The 12,586-nt window shown below is 41.0% G+C and overlaps 1 long non-coding RNA gene across 2 annotated transcripts; it reads left to right on the forward strand.

The window, feature by feature from the left end:
* The first annotated feature begins 483 nt into the window (after positions 1-483).
* Positions 484-9,208, forward strand: LOC108580537. Of its 2 annotated transcripts, none has more exons than XR_001891699.3 (2): positions 484-711; positions 8,795-9,208. It is a non-coding gene; the product is annotated as an uncharacterized LOC108580537 (long non-coding RNA). The 2 variants fall into 2 exon arrangements; XR_001891700.3 differs by having other exon boundaries at positions 8,801-9,208.
* The last annotated feature ends 3,378 nt before the right edge of the window (positions 9,209-12,586 follow it).

A 12,586-nucleotide genomic window follows, 5' to 3' on the forward strand; every position in this document is an offset into this window, starting at 1 on the left:
CACTTTGGCTTTAACTTCATTCTTCCATCTCTAAAAACTCGTGTTGCACTTATGAGGTTTTATTCTACCATCTATGGTTTTTCAATTTTTATTTTTTTAACATGTGGTAGTTTGCCCTTCACCAACAGACAAAAGTATTTGGGGGCTGGGAATATATACCTTTCCTGTGTACATCATTTTGCGTAAGTTTCAGGCACACAGTAGGTGCTCACTAATGATCCATTCATAGGTTATTTATTTAATTATTTTTGATATGGAGTTTCGCTCTCATCACCCAGGCTGGAGTGCAGTGGTGCGATCTCGGCTCACTGCAACCTCTGTTTCCTGTGTTCAAGCAATTCTCCTGCCTCAGCCTCCTGAGTAGCTGAGATTACAGGTGCCCACCATGCCCAGCTAATATTTGTGTTTTTAGTAGAGATGGGGTTTCACCATGTTGGCCAGGCCAGTCTCGAACCCCTGACCTCAGGTGATCCGTCTGCCTCGGCCTCCCAAAGTGTTGGGATTACAGGTGTGAGCCACCGTGCCCAGCCCCATTCATAGGTTTATTAGTTGACATAATTGCTACTGTGAGCACATAGGAACCACAGCAAGTAAGCCCTGCTTACACACGTAAGGCATACACTACACAACCATCTCAAGGACTTGGGAGTCAAATGCAGCAGGTGGGGTTGCTTGCTGTGGTTGTGAAGGAGCAGAGCCAAGTTACTATCCGTAAGTGCATAAGCCAAAGGAATTGATCTATAATGAAAGCAGAGACAAAAGAAAGTATCCCTCAAGTCAATGCTGAGACATCCAAATACTATCCAGGGAGGAGGAAGCTTCAGTACAATAAATTGACATTATGGTTCCATCAGCAGACATAGTCCTGTGGCTGGCAAGAGGGCCTGAAGCACCTTGCACTGGGAGATTCACTTTCATATCATCTCACTCCTGCGTTCTGTTTCCACACGCACCATGAAACCCTCTAATAACTTGACTTCCCATATGCTTGCCTCTCATTATATCACCATAAGCAGGCATTTGGTCTCTGCAACTTGATTAAGGCAAGTGATGCCTCTGAGGGGTGACAGAGCTACTTCCAGTGTACTCAGTAAAATCAAGTTTCTTAACTTGCCAGCTTGAGACCAGACCTTGGGGTATAGTGAATTCATCAAGGTAGATGTAACCTTGTGGGAACCTTCTGTGCAGTCAGCCATACTATTTGAAATTTTGAAAAATCTCTCTGTATAGTAATTTTCACCTGCATCTTGCTACATTTTTTTTTTCTGAATAGAGGAAGAAGCTCTTACACCTTTGAACCCTCTGCTTCTCTCTGTCCTGGCAGCAATGAAGAAATCTTAGTGTAGATACCTTCATTTCTAAAGAAAGGGCAGGTGGGGCCAGATTCTCCTCCTTGGGTTACTGTCTCCTGCTTTGTTATTTGAGGTCAGCCCTTCCTGATGTGCAAATTTTTCTCAACTAGGAAAGTGGGAGAAAACAAACTCTCAATCTGTGATGCTTTTAGAATCCTGTGTAGAATTCCAAGAAGTCAACTTACATGTATATACAATTCTGTTGCCTGTTCTTAAAATTCAGAAATAATTCTAGAAATCATTTAGACTAATTTTCCTGTGACAAAGTTAATAGCACACACATTGGGAAAGTGGAATGGCGTTGACAGATGAATTGCAGTCAGCGTTAGCAAAATAGGTCGTGCCGCTTGTCGATTCTTGACTGATTATTTGCACTTCTACTAATGCTGCCACCCAAACTAATCTGGCATAGTGAGTGGCCTCAAACAGCAGGGGCTCCAACAAAAATACATGTGAGAGTGATTATGCTCTTTTGGAAGAAAACTAAAGTGACAATGACAGTCGTGTACCTCTTTAATTTTTTTTTTTTTTTTTTTTTTTTTTAGAAAAGGTCTTGGCCCGGGCTGGAGCACAGTGGTACAATCATGGCTAACAGCAGCCTTGACCTCCTGGACTTGAGCTATCCTCCCACCTCAGTCTCCTGAGCAGCTGGGACTACAGGCATTGCACCACTATGTAGCACATACCTGCTGTCCCGGCTACTCAGGATTTAAAAACTTTCCTGTAGAGGTGAGATTTCGCCATGTTGCCTAGTCTGGTCTTCAATTCCTGGCCTCAAGCAATACTTCCACCTCGGCTTCCAAAGTGCTGAGATTACAGGCATGAGCCACCATGCCTGACCCTCTTTAATTAGGTACAGAGTTTTTGAGAAAAGTATATCTTTTACCACTACAGATGCTCTTTAACTTTCTTCTCTATTTAGAGAAGAAATTTTAAAAAGGTCAGTGATGTTCCCTTTCCTTATTGAATTAGAAATTAGTATTTACAGCCATGTAGTCTGTCTTATGTCTTTATAAAGGAATACCTGAGGCTGGGTAATTTACAAAGAAGAGAGGTTTATTTGGCTCACGATTTTGCAGGCTGCACAAGAAGCATGGTGCCAGTATCTGCTTCTGATGAGGGCTTCAGGGAGCTTCCATTCACGGCAGAAGGTGAAGAGGGAGCACGTAGGTCACATGCCAAGAGACAGAGTAAGAGAGAAGGGAAGGAGGTGCCAGGCAGGCTCTTTTTAAACAATCAGATCATGCCTGAACTATAGACAGAGAACACACTCATTAACATAGGGATAGCATCAAGCCATTCATGAGGGATCCACCCCCCGACCCAAACACCTACTAGGCACCACTTCCAACTTTGGGAATCCAATTTCAGCATCAGATTTGGAGGAGACAAACATCTAAACTACAGCAACAGTTCTTCCTTCAAACACAAACAGAATTATTGCCTCCTTAGAAAATTGGTGAGAAAGTTTTGTGGAGAAAAAGGGTGTCCTGGATGCCTCCATGTCTGTGGGGCCTGAAATTTGGACAGATCAGTGATTCTGAAGCAATTGCTCTGTCAACATTTGGCTCTCTCACATCTGAGTCTCTGTGAGGTGGTAACATGGGTGAGAGAGAGTCATCATGTCCTATTGTATAGTATTATTCCAAGGCCTTATCAATAATCTTCAAGACTATTAGAGGTACTAAATGTTAGACTAAAATTAATCTAAAAATACTTACATTTAAAAAAGATATATAGAATATAAGGGTGAAGAACCATGTGAATAGGCTGGGTATGGTGGCTTATGCCTGTAATCCCAGTACTTTGGGAGGATGAGGTGGTCAGATCCCCTGAGGTCAGGAGTTCAAGACCAGCCTGCCCAACATGGTGAAACCTCATCTCTATTAAAAACACACAAAAAATTAGCTGTGTGTGGTGGCATGCGCCTGTAGTCTCAGCTACTCGGGAGGCTGAGGCACGAGAATTGCTTGAACCTGGGTGGTGGAGGTTGTAGTAGGCCGAGATCGCACCACTGCACTCCAGCCTGGTGCATTTGGAGAGAGACTCCAACTCAAATTAAAAAAAAAAAAAAAAAAAAAGCACGTGAATAAGTGGTACTTACAATAGAAGAATGTACCAGGGATCTGAGAGGGATCCCATCACTTTGATTTGCAGTGTTGACCAAACATCTTATGCTATGTTCCTTTATATGTGTTGTTTCATATTAGCATAAAAATAAACATCTATCCTTTAAAGCAAACAATGTACACTAAAGTGATAAAACTAAAAATATCTTTGAGGCCAGGTGCAGTGGCTCAGCTCACACCTGTAATCCCAGCACTTTGGGAGGCCATGGCGGGTAGATCACCTGAGGTCAGGAATTCAAGACCAGCCTGGCCAACATGGTGAAATCCCCATCTCTACTAAAAATCCAAAAATTATTCGGGCATCATAGTGGGTGCCTGTAATCTCAGCTACTTGGGAGGCTGAGGCAGGAGAATTGCTTGAACTACAGAGGCAGAGGTTGCAGGAGCCAAGGTCTGTTTCTGACAGACCCAGCTGGGCACGAGTGACCTGTCCTTCAAAAAAAAAAAAAAAAGAAAGAAAGAAAGAAAGAAAGAAAGAAAAAGAAAAAGAAAAAAAAAACTTTGAGTAGCTCCCATGACAAGGTCAAGGGAGCAATTAGAAAGCTAAATGTTGGAAGGGCTTTCGATGGGTGTGGGGTTTTGCAACAGAAGGGCTGTCCTCTATGGTGAGGCATGATGCTGCTTTCTCCAGAGGTCAGAGATTTGGATTTTTCCACCACACTGTAGAAGCTTTAGGTAAACAGACTTGTTCTGAAAGAACACGATGAGCATGAAAAATGTTTCTATGAAGATATTACCAAAGCTTGAGAAAGAAATAGAAAAGGTCTAGTATTTCTTATATTCTCAAAAAGCAGGTAAAGGAAGGCCTAATGTTAACTCTTACCCCTGAGCAAACTCAGGCATGAACAGGTTCCATGAGGTTCCTGCTCTGGAAAAAGAAAAAAAAAAAAAAAGAGGAGGTTGAGGTGAAGTGAAGAAAATTGAGCAAGGTCACATGGGCCAGCTTGTGGTTGAAAGTGGTGGGGTGGGGAAGGGTGTCCTTTAAAATAATCATGCCCAGACTTGATCTGCCCCAGTGCTGGCCTCGAAGAAGATCTGATCCTGGCATGGGATATGATAGCTGGTACTCCAGGCTCTTGGGAAGGGTATCAATTAGTGTTAGTTGAGGATGTGTGTATGTGGCATGGGGAAGGGACAGATCCCATGCAATTTGGAAGGATTCCTGCTTATAGCTGAGTTGAGGACCCAGGGGCTAAGCAGGGCTCAGGGATGTAGTCAAGCTGACTGGAGTTTTGGATGGGTCTCCCTAAGAATTTAGGCAGAGCTCTTGTTAGATAGACTGGGACAGAAGAGCAAGAGCAACCTGATGGTCAAGGTGCGATGGCCAGATGGACAATCTGGGTTCGCCCTGGCCTTCCTGGATGCTGGATTTACTAGCAGTGAGTAGTTTCAGTTGGCACCAGCTGGTAAATAAAAGCCTACTGATCTCTGGCTCACTTTGGTCAAGATTGATTTAGGAACTAGATGATTAGATGGGTTAAACCAGCACAGTGGTCAGAGGTGGTAAGAATAAATATTGATTCCAACAGATTTTTTTCTACTCTTATGTAGAAACCAAATATCAAAACCAAACGTCAGACACCTATATTAGCACAAGTGAAGACAAAGTTGATTTGTTTATTTGAGCTCAAAGACTGCTCTGCAGAATTTATCTTTACAAAGGCAGGCTGGCCATTAGGTTCTGAAGTATTCAGGAAGGTCTGTGCAAAGCAGAGACCTGGATTTGAACTAAGTCTCTGTATTTGATGCTTTCATTGTAACAGAGTTCAATGGATAGTGTGCTTTCTGTGAAACATTTTCCTCCAAACAGAAACATGAAGCTTGATAATTGTCCTCCATCACTTGACTTGGCTCTGAATAAAATGAAGGGTGTGCAACTCACATGCTATCTGCAAACACTCTACCCTCTGAGATCCAAAGAAAATAGACTTGTCTTCACACCACAAGTCCTAAAACATCAGTGTCCTTGAAATATCTCTGAAGGTTTTTTTATTCTTTCTTTCTCTCCTTTCTCTTTTTCTTTCTTCTTTCTTTCTCTCTCTATTGCTTTCTTTCTTTCTTTTTCTTTCTTTCTTTCTTTCTCTCTTTCTTTCTTTTCCTTCCTTCCTTCCTTTCTTCCTTCCTTCCTTTCTTCCTTCCTTCCTTCCTTCCTTTCTTCCTTCCTTCCTTCCTTCCTTCCTTTCCTTTCCTTTTCCTTTCCTTCCCTTCCTTCCTCTCCTCTCCTCTCCTCTCCTCTCCTCTCCCTCTCCTCTCCTCTCCTCTCCTCTCCTCTCCCTCTCCTCTCCTCTCCTTCCTTCCTTCCTTCCTTCCTTCCTTCCCTTCCTTCCTTCCTTCCTTCCTTCCTTCGTGCTTCCTTCCTTCCTTCCCTTCCTTCCTTCTTTTTCAGAGGAACACCAGAAGAGGGAAGAGGTTGTTTTCTGTGATCTCTGCTGCTCTGGGCTTTACTTGACTGAACTATTTCAATCTTTGAATGGTCTTGCCAAGTTTACGGGTTCTTTTTCTTCTGCCTTATGCACATACAGCCCCATTCTATGTCTCCAAAATGCAACAAATGCAAAATTGTAAATGCAGCACAATTTTAATGACATTTTATAGCAATGGGGTAGTCACTTATAATACTGTTTCTAGGTAGTTGAAAAGGGAACATTAACCCTCCTCTTATAAGTCATCATGCATTTTGTCACTGAGAATTTCTCCCTGGCTGGTTTCTCTAGCGTCTAACCTCTGATCACGCTCCTCAGTTTCCACTTGTCTTTTTTCTCATTTTCCCCACTCCTCCTTTCACCACCAAATTCCTGTCAATTCTTTATTCACAGCAGATTAGATTTCTCTTTGCTTTGCTGATTTCTTCTAGACCATTGCTTTTCAAGTTGCAGGTAGTAACCAATTAGTGGATTGAGAAGTTTGTTCCATGATGCCTTAGTCCCTTTGGGCTGCTATAAAAAAGTGCTAAAGTGGGTGGCTTATTAACAACAGAAATTTGTGTCTCATTGTACAGGAGCCTGGAAAGTTCAATATCCAAGGTGCTGGCAGATTCCATGTCTCGCAAGGGTCTGCTTCCTTCATAGACTGAGCTCTTCTTGCTGTGTGCTCACATGGCGGAAGGGGTTAGGGAGTTTCCTTCCCCCACCCGCCTGTTTTCTCTCTCTCTCTCTCTCTGTCTCTCTCAGGTCCCTCTTTAAAGGGCAGTAGTCCAGTCATAAGGGTTCTACCTTCATAACCTAATTATCTCCCAAGGATTCTACTTCCAAACACCATCCCATTGGGGATTTAGGCTTCAACATATGAATTTCAGGGCAACACAAATATTCAGTGTATTGCATGTGGGTAGAAACAAGCATTGAAAAAACAAAAGAATCAAATAGAGAATATTCAAGTGTGTTGCTCATTGTAAGGTGAAATTTTGTGGTAGATTCCATTATGTTGTAAAACATGTTACTTTCTGTAGATAATAGTCAAAATACTTTGAACTCCACCGTTGCAGGCTGTGGAACACAGACCATCTTTCCATCCATATGTGCCCTATAAGGTACTTTCCAAAACAAAAGACAGTTCTCCACTACAAAGGTACTCAAATATAAAATCTGCTACTCATGGAAAATTGTGCTGTCCCATCACTGCTGTTGAAACAAGTGTGGCCCCAAAGGCTTTAAAAGCTGCCCCCAGTGAGAAATGTCAAAAATCTTCACACAGCAGAAGCAAAGCCTCTTGCAGGGATACTTTTCTTGGTGACAACCTTTATTTAGATGTATGCTGAGCTTTGTTTAGGACAAAATTCAGACTGATGTGTTAATATTCAAACTACTCCTCTGTTACTAAATACTTTAAAGATGGAATGAAGAGTGTGGCCATGGAAACGGAGGGAAATGATCTCACTTTCCAAACTCAGGGAGTCCTCATCTAGGGTACTGGTGTTAATATTGCCTGACCAGTGCCTGCCATACCATAGTGCTGAGAAAGAGTATGTGTCTGTACTTGTGTTGGGTGAGAGGGTTGCTGATGGGTAATTAGGGTAAAGGACTCCAATTTAATACGCCACAAAAGTTAATAAATAAGAGAAAAAATTTTTAACAATTTCTTTTTCTTTTTTTTTTTGATCATAGATCAATAATTTCCATTTAAAATGATGACATCTTGGGAAGGGTATTTTTTTTTTTCTGCCATCAATTCCTAGAAGATCAATATCCCTAGAATGCACAAAATTTATTTTCTAATAAAACTAAAACTTTCTTTGAACAAATTCACAAAAATAATTATGAGACTGATTCAGCTGGCACACACAAATGTCATGGAAAGAAGTCTTCATCTATGACAACCATTAAAAAAATTGTATTTTTCCTTGTCGAGGGATACTATATGATTGATTGGTCATGGACATGCCAGGGCAAGAAAGCATTCTCGCAGACTAATGATACTTTAAAATGTTTTTACCTCCCAGTCTAGTGTTCTGATACAGAGAAACCACCTCTTTTAGCTCCATCCAGCCTGGGGGAGGGAGTACTTTGCTGTCATAGTAGCAAATTACTCCAGATGACACTCTCTTGAAAGAGTATTTCTAAACCATAAAGTATTCAGAACTATTTGTAGAACATACTGATAGACTGATAACCATTCTGCATTTACATTAAAATCTATGATGCTAATGCAAGCTAAGGAAGGAGAACTTTGACCAAGATGGATCACACATTTTAGAGCTCATCCTGTGCATTCTACATCTGTGGTTATTTTCAGTTCACTGACCAAAAATCTTTATGAAAGTTTGATTACAAACAGTTACTGCCTATAACCAATTCCATTTATAGTAAATGCTATTTTAATACGTAACAATAGAGGTCTCTACTTTAGACAGATGATGTAGCTTTTCCAGTGGCAGCAGCAGCAATGTAGCCATTTTTCAATTACTAGACTGCAAGGCAGCATTTATTCCTCTTTCTTTGTCTTGGAAAAGTACCATATGTCATTTTTATCCCTTTGTGAAAATGGTTCTTGTTACTAAAGCACGCTTGGTCATTTAGGAGGCTACAAGGAGTAAATTATACATCATCTTCCCTACACTAAATTTTAACTATTATTAAGAACAATTGGCTTCCACTTCAGGTTAAAATGTAGGAGTGTGTGCAAGACCTGTTTTCCTGATGAAACAAGAAATGTTTATATATACCCAAAAATTATACTTTTCTTTAAAATATGAATTAGCTGTGAATGCAAAGAAATCTAAAAGAACTAAATTCCCAAAAGATGAGATCGTTACCCAGTGTAAATTCTATGACCTACCTGGATTTCTACCCTGCCTTAACTCTACTTATCTTTAAGTAACAGAATGTCTGCAGTCAGATGATCCTCCTCGTGATCAAATTGACTGAAATCGTGGGATCCAAGATGGCAGGTCATCTGACATCTGAAGAACCTCTGACGTCATATAATCTAATTTCTATGCTAAACTACACTTCCACTATTGCCATAACAGTTGAAAATCACCATGACAAAGACTGGAAGAAACTATAAAAGGACCAAAAGGAAGGCAGCACTCCAATTCCAAGAAGTCCTCTGCCTATTCCCAGAAAAGTCATAAATGAATATTCCTCCCTTTGCTGTTAATGCCCAAACCCTTCATTGAAGATGCCGTTTATTTGTGTGCTCCTGGCTCTCATGACCTGATAAGTTGATTTATGAGCCTGAGGCTTCTTCTCAATTCCATGGCCATTGAATAAAGCCTGCACTGCTTGACACTTTTGGTATTGTGTATTGCTTTCATGACACCAAAAGGGAAAGATCCTATTTTTTAGGGGACCAGCTTTGTCAGTAACAAGACCTTCCTGGTACCAAGGGACAGAAGATACTTTCATATATGGAACCAGTTTCTGAGATTGGAGAAGGTTGGGCAGAGAAAGCCGGCTGGAGAAGGATGATCTTTATTCAGCTTAGGAAAAAGCAACTGGTCTTTGACAGACCTGCATGATATTGTGTTAGATTTGGATATAGAGAGTTCCAAACTCTCTGAGATGACTTTCACCATTAAGCAATGGCTGAAAAGTGGAAAACATAAGATAGGTGGTTGCCAGGGGTTGAAGCTAGGAAGGGTAAAGAGGGTCATCACTATTCATTAGGCAGAGCACAGAAGATTTTTAGGGCAATGAAAATGTTCTATATGATACTATAAAGGTGGAGACATGCCATTATACATTTGTTCAAACTCATGGAATGTACAACATTAAGAGTGAACCCTGAAATAAACTACAAGCTTAGGGTGATAATAATGTGTCCATGTAGGTTCATCAATTGTAACAAATATACTACTCTGGTTGGGGATGCTGATAGTAGGGTAGGTTGTATGTGTATAGGGCAGAGAGCATGTGGGAAATCTCCGTACCTTCTGGTCAATTTTGCTGTGAATCTAAAACTGCTCTAAAAAAGAACATCTATTTTAAAGAATGGAAGGCAATCTTATGATCTCATATTTTCACAGTCTCAAAATCCCCTACTCTTGAACACATAATTCTTCACCTTCCTGATCTGCATTCTCACAGCCTTGAGGCGTTAAGTGGTCTTGGAGTTTCATAGTTTTATATTCCTGCAGTTTCACAGCCTCAAGGTGTAGCAGGCTAAACATCTCACATACTTGAAATCTCGAAGTCCTGCAACATTTGGCCTGAGGATGCTACTAGAGGGAGAGGCCTAGACTCATCTTCAAAGTGTTTGTAGGTAAATGTGATCTGAGTCTAAAAAAAGCTGTAACCAAATCCCCACTCAATTCACCTCATGCTAAGATCAAAGGCATTTGTCCTGTGACAGTGCAGAACTATAAAGGGTAGTCTGAAAAACAAAGACAGTTCTTAGACTCCTGGACTTCATATTCAGAAGCTGTGCTAGTAGAAATAAAGCCATATCCCAGCCCCAGATTTCAGTCTCTACTGGTCTTTCAGACATAAAGTCCGGCCTGCAATTTAAAAAACAGTTATAAAAACACAGAAGTCATTCATAGTCAAGAGAAAAATTACTCAATAGTAGAGTCACAGACTATTCAGACACTGGGTTAGCAGAATTTAAAATAATCATGTTAAACATTTAAAGAATATATAGAAAAAGATGGATATAATGAATGAAGATATAGTAAATTTTCCTTCAGAAGTAGTTTAGAAACTAAAAAAGAACAAAATGGAAACCCTAGAACTGAAATAAAAGATAGAGAATTCAGTTGATAGACTTAACAGCAGATGGGACACAACAGAAGAAAACATAAATGAATTTGAAAACAGACTAATAGAAGTGAAAGTACATGGAGAAAAAAACACGGAAAACTATGCAAAGAATCTTAATGACCTGTAGGGCAATAAGAAGCAGTTGAGCCTATGAGTAATTAGGATTCTAGGAAAAGTGGAGAAAGGGAATGGGTAGAAAAACATTTAAGGAAATATTGCCTGAAAATCCCCCAAATTTGATGAAAAATAAGAACTCAATGATAAGTGAAGGCTAAGTAGGATGATCAAGATGAGCAACAAACCTAGACACATCCAAACACCAAGACACACCTAGGAAGACATCTACACACCAGAGCCTAACTTTCGAAAATCACATTAAGCTCTGGGGCAGGCACACATCAGCTATGGCACCAGAAATCATATCAGCAGTCACCTGAGTCTAGAGGATTGACTGGAAAGGGGCATGGAATTTTGGAGAGATAGGAATGTTTTGTATCTTGATGAGGGGTTATACATTTGCCAAAATGTATCAAAGTACACACTTAAAGTCTGTGCATTTGATTGCATAGAAATAATAATGTTGATAAAAAGAAGATAATGACTCCAGAATAGTAGAGACATATCCAATCATTGATTTACCTGTTGATTATCTACTATATGCCAGGTAATTTTCTTTCTTTTGTTTCTCTTTCTTTTCCTTCTTCCCTCCCTGCTTCCCTCCCTCCCTCCCTCCTTTCCTTCCTTCCTTCTTTCTACTTTCTTTCTTTTTCCCCCCTCTCTTTCTGTCTCTTTCTTTCCTTCTTTTCTCCTTTTCTCCTTTCTTCTTCTTCTCCTTCTTCTTCTTCTTCCTCTTCGTCTTCTTCTCCTCCTTCTTCTTCTTCTTCTCCTCCTCCTCCTTCTCCTCCTCCTCCTCCTCCTCCTCCTCCTCCTTCTTCTTCTTCTTGACAGAATCATTCTCTGACGCACAGGCTAGAGTGTAGTGGCATTTTCTCATTTCACTGCAATCTCCGCCTCCTGGGTTCAAGCAATTATCTGCCTCAGCCTCCTGAGTAGCTGGGATTACAGGTGCATGCCACCATGCTCGACTAATTTTTTTTGTTTTTTTAGTAGAGACGGGTTTCAACATCTTGGCCAGGCTGGTCTTGAACTCCTGACCTTGTGATCCACCCACCTCGGCCTCCCAAAGTGCTGGGATTACAGGTATGAGCAACTGCACCCACTGCTCTTTTCTTTTCTTCCTTTGAGACAAGGTCTGGCTCTGCCACCCAGGCTGGAGTACACTGGTGCAGTCATAGCTCACTGGGATCAAGTGCTCCTCACACCTCAGCCTCCCAAGTAGCTTAGCACACACCACCACAGCCAGCGAAGTTTCGTTTTTTGTTTTTTTGGTTTTTTTTTTTTTGGTAAAGATGGGGTTATGCCATGTTGCCCAGGATGGAGGTAATTTTCTAGGTGTTGAGGATATATCAATGAATAAAACTTACAAGGTTTTCACCCTTGTGAAGCTTACATTCTAGTAGACGATGGCAAGCAATCAAAGAATAAATGTGGGATATGTCAGGACACAACTTACTCTGCTGATCTACTATGACAGTGCTTAAACATGCTCCTGCTGATGGCTTTCTGCATTGTGAAAGTTAAAGATCCAGGAGGAAACCTCTGTTAATAAGGGGCAGAAATAGATGATGTGTACCTCGTTATCCTTACCCATCTCATTTCTCAAGGGATCCCCAGGGAGGCATTCAGCCTCAGTTGCCCAACAGGTAACCAACATGTTAATTTTTTTTTTTTTAAGATAGAATTTGCACTTTTTGCCCAGTCTGGAGTGCAGTGGCATGATCTCGGCTCACTGCAACCTCCACCTCCTGGGTTCAAGTGATTCTCCAGCCTCAGCTTCCCAAGTAGC

The sequence above is a fragment of the Papio anubis genome, chromosome 11, assembly GCF_008728515.1.
Source record: "Papio anubis isolate 15944 chromosome 11, Panubis1.0, whole genome shotgun sequence".
NCBI classification, from domain to species: Eukaryota; Metazoa; Chordata; class Mammalia; order Primates; family Cercopithecidae; genus Papio; species Papio anubis.